This window comes from Eschscholzia californica, unplaced genomic scaffold (assembly GCF_041429995.1).
Source record: "Eschscholzia californica isolate CP2 unplaced genomic scaffold, dmEscCali1.0.p SCAF_2, whole genome shotgun sequence".
Classification (NCBI taxonomy): domain Eukaryota; kingdom Viridiplantae; phylum Streptophyta; class Magnoliopsida; order Ranunculales; family Papaveraceae; genus Eschscholzia; species Eschscholzia californica.
In genome coordinates this window covers 31,910,107-31,918,588 of record NW_028238309.1, presented here as the reverse complement: position 1 = coordinate 31,918,588, position 8,482 = coordinate 31,910,107, and positions in this window count along the sequence as shown.

Here is an 8,482-nt window from a genome sequence, read left to right as displayed (position 1 = left end):
CAAAATATGGCTTGTAGTCATAAGATCAGAACGGAATCCACGTCTGAAATCAAGTTTGGAACTTGATCTATTTTCTTAAAGGAATAGTCCCTGTTAAGTACAAATAGATTTTTCAAAGAATTTGAAAAACTGACAAGGATGGAAACATTAGTGTTTCCTAGAGCTAGACTAAAAAAGAAGGTCAAGGAGTTCTTGGTTTAGACCATGAAAATACCATCTCTCAAAGTCACGATGTTGAGGACCATAATGATCAATCACTAAGCAAAAGAATGTGCACATGACACATTCCGAAGGAGAGTTGATCCTCCTGAAAGCTAAGTGACAATTGCAAGCTTTAAAAATCCATCAAAGGATTGAAGCATGCAAGTAGGAGTAGAAGTCTTCGATTCTGTAAAGTAATCAAAAGTTGGTTTCTTTAAGAATGAAGAGAAATCTTGAATTCAGAAAGTTCAAGAAGGTTAGTGGGAGTGACCCAGTTTTCTCTGGTCCGGTAGTAGAAGACATACTAGAGATTGAGAACAACATTCTGATGTTGAAAGCAATTTAGAACTGACTCAATAAAAGGACCAAACATAAAGGTGAAAGGTTTTTGGGCATCAAAGATCTATATGAATAGATCGAGAAGATGATAAGACTTATTCAAGAAAAGTCTTAAGAAGTCTAATGTGAAAGACTCAAAAAGAGTAATTCTACCCAAGTCTCAGGGAACATAGCTTGGCAATATTTAGAATTCGAGATATTCTGATGAACAAGCATGCATGAGAAAAGATGATTATGCTGAAAGCATAAGATCAGTCATGTTAGACATGATTAGCGTTCACCTTGACGTCTTAAATACTTGGAGTATTTATGGTCATCACCAATCAAATTTAGATAGCTGATCTGGATAACAACTGAGAAATATCATAAAGTACTTGAAAAGACTTATGATAGATTCTCAATATAATGCAAGGAAATAAAACAAAGCAATCATATGTTGCGAACTTCCAAAACGAGATGACAATCTTAAACTTTGAAGAACAGTGAGCTAGAAAGGTTCCAGGAAGAGACTGTTGCAAACTCTACGAATAAAAGAAAATAGTTAAAGTTTTAAAAGTTTTAATTTAGTATTGAAGTACTAGGTTTATCGGGATGATAACCAGCAATATCTAAATAGATAAGGTCTATTAACTAAACTGTCACCTTAGACTAAGTATAGAAGTCATACTATGGTCATAGGCATTGAGCTTTTCTGAAAAGCTCAGGCATGTAAAATTGAAGGTGTAAGGAGTTAAACGGGAAGACTCAATATTTACAAACTCTTCTTATCAGAAATAATTTAATTATTTAGTCGTTAAATCATGGTTTAGTATTTAACGTACAGTCCAAAAATGGTAAAGCATTCTAAGTAGGATTATCAGATACGTGATCTGGTGAACGAAACCCTACTAACTGAATTTGGAATATATTCATTATTAAGTCTCTAGTCCAGGTCATTGCATGGACAACAATGAGTTATGAAGACTAGCATGTGAGATTGACTGATAACGCAGTTTTATGGGCTATACGATAAGGAATTCGAGTCAATTACATGGGTGTATGATTTGGAATATACACTGGATAACCCAACATGAGAGTTCTTTAATGAGTAATGAAATACATCATGAACTCTCATAGACAAGATTGGAGAGATTCACTCATCTTATGTAAGGAGTGTCAAACTTTGGTACCGCCTAAAACGGCGCCGTAAAAGGAGGTTATAAAAGAGGATTACCAGGAATGACACGATAGGCATGAAATTAAGTGGGAGTACAAGAATGGATTATGTCCTCTTAACTAGGTTAGGATTAGTATCTCCGGGACACTTGAAGAAGCAACTGAAAATGTACGGTCGTACTCTAATGGATTAATAGTTAATCATTAGCTTAGACAGTTGTTCTCCATTTCAAGAAAGTCTGAAAGGTATGATGTATCAGATGAGATGCGAAGTGGCATGGAAATCGAGCATTGCACTTGTTCTAAGTATATCTGGGAGACTGAAGGATATAGTCCTTCGGTTTGAAGGAGATTCCGGAGGAGTTTCCTTCGACCAAGATAGCAATGCTTACAATTTTTGAGTTAGGATAATGATGACTTTATCCGGAAGATCATCTAGTATGGTCCAATTAGGGGTCGTAATGCTTAGCTAGAAGTCGCTTACGATCGTCGGGTTACTTCGGTAATTCGCGCCTAACATACACCGAATCCTACAACGGGTTACACATACGAATGGTAAAATTGAACAGTGAGAATAAACTGATGGGAACTAGTATATAGATGGATATGATCCAATCTAATAATGCTTAAAAGATAGAAAAGAACCGGGCTCGAAAAAGAAGTCTGAAAAGAGCAAAACCCACTTTTAAGGGCAAACCAGGGATTCCCTTAGAGGGAGGTTCCTGGCCGGCCACTTAAGGGGATTGGGCCAGACAGACTAAGCCCATAAAAGGCTAGTCTGGCCGGTCATAGCATAAGGAAACCCTAATTAGGGTTTTATCCCTAATTAGGAGTTTCAGTTAGATTAAACTCTAACTTATGTTTATCTTTTTTGGGGGACTTTTAGGATTCCTTATTTGAGTTGAACTCCACTAAGGTAATGCATATATAAGGACCAGTTATGAGTTCAGAAAAGGGGTGGAAATTTCTCAGAAGGAAATCCCTCTCTTCACACAACTATTGGAGAGAGAAGATTTTAAAGAAAAAGTTCTCAATCTATCTATCAAGTCTAAAAGAAGGAGTTCTTCATCTAAACCTTCAAGAAGGTCTTAGCTGAAGGAGGGAGTTCAAGTTATACATTCGGTGTCTCAAGTAGAGGAGCTACACTTGAAGCTCTATATCTTCCGAATACTGGTCGGGATTTAGTTCGTGGGAAAGCGAATCCAGGTATTTTTCTTTCAATTTCTAGTTCATTATTAGTTCATGTATATGATCCTGGATAACTAGTGTTAATTATATGATGATTGAGATTCCGCTTACAACATTAGTTAGATGATTATGTGTATTAGATACATACAAAATCCTACATCATACTCCTCTGACTCTTGGTTAACGAGTTTCACACTTGTGAGACAAATTCATCTTTTGCCTCGAAATTGATGTGGCGTGAAAATGCCACATTTAGGTCACTTAAGTTTGATGAGTTAGTTCTTTTCGAGTTTTATTTCTAATTATTTACGTGTTTTTATTGCTAGGTAGTTTATTTGGAGTTTGGCGTGTAATTCGGAATAAAGAGAGCGAATCATCACATCATCATCTCATGCGACCAAAGGAAAGAAAAGAGAACCAGGGGCATATTGGTCATTTTTGTGAAAATCAAAGGTTAAATGACAAGGGGAGTCAATGACGAGTCCGACGGTGAAAACGGAAGTCGATTTAGAGTTCGGACGGGAAAGTTATGTAAGAAAGAAGTTGAGGTCTTCTCTTGAAATAAATTAGTAGAAAAATGATGAAGGCACCTCTTTGGTCTCAATCAAAGCCCAAGTCCAAGCCCAAGTCCAAGAAACACCAAAGAAGAAGAAAAGATATTAATTTTAGGAGCACCCTCCTTTAAGTAGACAAAGTCAAGTCTTATAGACTAAGTCTTAGTCAAGGGTTGCAAGAAAAGAAAGAGGGGTCACCTTCTATGGGTATTTTTTTTGGGGGCTAAGTCTGATTTTGGAGAGAGAAAGAGGAGGGTTCTCTAAGGGTTTTTAGTTCTTCAAGTTTAGGAGCTTGGATAGAGAGAGGGAAAGAGAAGGAGTAGTGCCGGCCATAGCTTGGCCGACCAAACATGGACCAGCCAAAGCTAGGCCGACACAGGAGCAACTCGGGCTGAGAACGAACAACAGCTGCTGGTTCGACCTTCAAGCACGGGCAGAGAAAGTAGCAGCTCGGGACTTAAGCTTTCATGGCAGCAAGTGCTCGGGTCTTCTAGCATCGGTGCGGAACAACCTTCAGCCGGCACGGGATGCACTTGAAGCAGCTCGGTTTGTGAAGCCCTAGACCGAGCTCTATTTGGCCGGATTCGGTTAGGTTATTCCGACCATTAATTTGGTCGGAAACCTAGGGTTTTGTTTAGGGTTCTTCTTGCTTGTGTCTCTTGATGATTTCCCTTATGCTTGCTTGTGATTTGAGCTAAAATCTGTAGAGAGAAAGCTTGAATTAAGCTTTAATGGTGGATGGAGTGAGGAAGAAGATGATTAAGGCTATGGGGCACTCTGATTTTGCTTGGGGAGACCCAATTTGCAATTCTAATGGGAACCTACATTCTGCTAAGGGGAGATCGGTTGCACCCTTGGACTTATCTTTTCCGACGATCCTAGCCTCACGCTTCATCGAAAAAGGGGGAATTCTCGCTTTAACTCGTGTCTTTCTTTACCTTCTTTCCATTCATTACTCGTTTCGCCATGTCTAGCTAAATCTCGTGAGTCGAATATCGGATCAAACGCGATGAATTTGTGATTGTTTATGTGATGATTTAATGTTTGATAATAAATTGATGTTCTCTTATTTCGATTACTTGTTTCCATCGTTTTTCATGTGTCTTATCAAGTACTTTGCATAGTTAATCGATTAGGCAAAGTGATCGATATCAATCGTAGTCTAGATCCAAATTTCATGTGTTTTGTCATGCACTTCACATAGTTAGGCGGCTAGATGACATTTTCGATGATTCAGTTTTAATCGTTTAGGAAGTTTGTTTGACTAAATATTATCTCCGGACATACGTAGTGCTTATGAACATCTACCGTAGGAATCGAGACTAGATTTACATCAACCCATTCGATTTGACCGTAAATAGTTGTAGGTTCACCACAACGGATTCCCGGACCTCGACACTTCTCTCACTTATTTTTTGCCTCCCTACTCTTGTTCCTTCAACTCCTCTCTCGAATCTCTCTCGCTTGTTTACATTGATAATTTAGTTTGTTTTACTTGTTTTCTTCTTTTGTTAGTTATTTGATTATAAAACTCCTCACTTTACCTTTGTTCCCTTTTCGTCTTAGTCTAAGTTAGCTAGTAACACTTAAACCGACGAATAAAACCCTTCGATATCCAGACTACCTTCCTATCCTTAGATCGAACCCAGCTTTACCAGATTACTACTTGATACCTCCGCTTGGGTGTGCAACCTTTTCGGGTGCATCAAGTTTTTGGCGCCGCTGCCGGGGATAGGTCTAGTAGTTTGGAGATCGTTTATCGTTTGGTCATTCGTTTAGTGTTACTTATTTACTTAGACGTTTTCTTTGTTCATTTTCGTAGTTTTTTTTTCATATTTTTTGTTTTCTCGAAGGTACTCATCCAAGGAGCTCTAAAGGACGTAAGCTAACAAGTTTGGGATAAAAAGGTAGAGACAAGAAAAGGGAAGAGGATCAAATTGTGGTAACAAACGCCACCTCTAGTATCGTTCCCTAACCTTTACCTATTTGAGCGGCTTAAGTGCATTTGCATCTTGTCTATTATTGATAGTTGTAGTCAAATTGAACACTTGTGATTGCTTGCATTTTGTTTTAATTGTGCTTCAATGGATGTTTATGGAATGATAGTTGGAATGGTGGGTATGAGGTTCATCGACCACTTAGAAGTCTTAGAGACTACCTTGAACCTAATATGGCTAGCATACCTTCATGCATCATATTTCCGAGTAATTAGTGTAATTTAGACATAGACCCTGAGATTATTCCATTACTTCCGAGGCCTAGAGAATGAAGATCCATATTTTCATTTGAGAGAGTTCGATGAGATTTGCTCGATACTCCCAATCAATGAAGTACTTGAGGAAGTCGCTAAGCTCAAACTATTTCCATTATCATTGAAAGAAAAGTCGAGGATATGGTTTCATTCTCTAAGGCCTAGGACTATAAGAAGTTGGGATGAGATGACTAGGGCGTTTTTGAAAAAGTTTTTCCCAATCCATCGAACCAACACCTTAAGAAGAGAAATTATGAATTTTGAGCAACACAAAGAGGATACCTTCTTCGGGTGTTGGGAGAGATTTAAAGACCTCCTTCTCGCATGTCCACATCATAACTATGAAATATGGAGGGTCATCGGGTTCTTTTACGATGGCTTGACCTCTAAAATGAAACACTTCGTGGAAGTGATGTGCAACGAAGAGTTTATGAGTAAAAGTCCTAACGAGGCTTGGGAGTATCTCGACCTCTTAGCGGAGTAAGTCCAAGATTGGGACACACCCGTTAAGAGTGACAGAGATATAGCCGAAGGAAACCATTACTCAAAAGGAGGCATATGCTTTTTAAAGGAGAACGAGGAAGTAGAAGATAAAATTGCGATGGTGATTTGGTGATTGATAGTGTCTGTAGCATTTGTGCAAGTCGAGAACACCTAGCGGGTGAATGCCCTACTATTTTTCTTTGTCTAGATGTCTCACTAGGATGCACAAATGTCGTAGACACTCATATGAAGCACGTAGGTTCGAGGAGTGATGTCTTTACAAATGATTATGAGAATCTTTAAGAGCCCTTAGTCGGTTTCACTTATGCGTCTCATCATGAGAGGAATCTTGAAGATGTTTCGAAATCATTTTATGAGGCAGAAACTCAGATTAGCCAAAACACTTTGCACGCCCTTAAAGAGTTGGAGGAAAAATTGAAAGACATCGAGAAAGGGGTTTTACAACCCCAGCTCCAATAAATCCTAAGGGTATAGGTGAAGGTAATACACCTAATGCTAATGTTAAGTCCAATTCCAGTCTCAAAAGTGATGAAATGATTAGCTTGGATACTTCCATGACGGCAGACATACCCGAGGATCGTGCAACTTTTGAGAATGGTAATGGGCATAACAAGGTTTTAAAATCGAAATCTGAGTCTGAGCTGGTTGATAAACCTCATTCCGCTTTCCCTCAACAATTGTTCCCTACCAATGATATGAATATGCTGGCATCGATAGTTAAGAGGGACACTACTAGTAGTGCTCAGGAGAACCATAACGACATGACTAGTTTATTCCTGAGACCTTTGTATCTAATAAAGAGGGACTAGATGTGGATGCCCTCTTGAGCGGAGCTATAGATATCTCGAAGGACACGTATGATATCGAGACGAAAATAATGTTTAAACGATTGGTTGAACCTTCACTTAAGGAAACTTCTGACTTAGTCCCGAGCCTTATGGACAAATCCTTAAGTTGTAGTTCGACATCTAAACGAATATCTCATACATACGTAGATCCCTTTAGTGAAATGCATGTTCTCCCTGTTATTATGTCAAAGTTGCCTTGTCGTCATCCAAGTTTGGAGATTACGTCTTATTTTTTGTCGTCTCACGTATAAACCCATACCATTACATTGTTGTGAGACGGTTCTTACCAGTTAAAACTTTAGTATGGGTAGACCCCAAATATTTCGTCTTTTGTTATATGATTGGTTGGTCTATTGAGATGGGTTTGATGTTTGTGGGTATCATCTCTGGAAACCCTCCACGAGACTTAACTCGTGCTCTTGTGAAAGCAAGAGAATCAATGACTAATTGCATGGTTCGATGCAATCGAGTGATCCTGCGTGAGTGGTCATTTTTATATGGTCATGCTTATGCTTCATTCTTATTCTATTTATTGATGTGTTCGGAGTGTTTTTCAATTTGTATACTTTTGGGACGTGGTTCGTTCCAAGTTTGGGGATGGCGATGGGCTTATCATCAACTTGGAACTCGACTACATAAGTCTTGGTAGCATCACTTTTATCTCCTTCGGCTATGGTAATATCCTTCCACTCTTCTCTTTAACTTATTGTACCTCTTATATTTTAGTGAACATATGCTTAGAACATTAAGGACAATGTTAGTTTTAAGTTTGGGGATGGGGATACGACCTTTTGGTCGCATGACATCATGACCTTAGATTTCAAAAGACAAGAAGGTTCAACAAATTGACCAAATTTGAAAATTTTTGGGTAGATTTGGTATGACTCTAGTGGTATTCTTGAGTATGTTGATGCATGTGGTTCTTTCTTGATAAATCTTATTCATTCTCTAAGTCTTTTCATGAATGTTAAGTCCTTTGGTGTTAGTGTCTTATCATTTGAGTATCATCTTAAGGAAGAAGGAACACTTCTAAGTGACCTAAAATAGTCATTAGTGGAGACTTAAACCCATGTGAGATATCTGAGCCTTTATATTGCTTTTGAGTGTACTTTTCTGCGCTAACTCCGAGTAGAATGTAAAGCTACTCAGCTTCGCAACTTTCAAAAGAGCTTAGACGATCTCATGAGCTCAACTTTCTTAGTGATGCACCCGAAAAGGTTACACACCCAAGCGGAGGTATCAAGTAGTAATCCGGCAAAGCCGGGATCGATCCAAGGATAGGAAGGTAGTTTGGATATCGAAGGGTCTTGTCCCTCGGTCTAGATATTTCAAGCTAACTTAGACTAAAAAGGAAAGGAAACAAAGATAAATGAGGGTTTGATCGAATAAGGTGGTAAGAGAATAAAACAAACAAGTAAAATAACTAAACTAAACAATAAAAG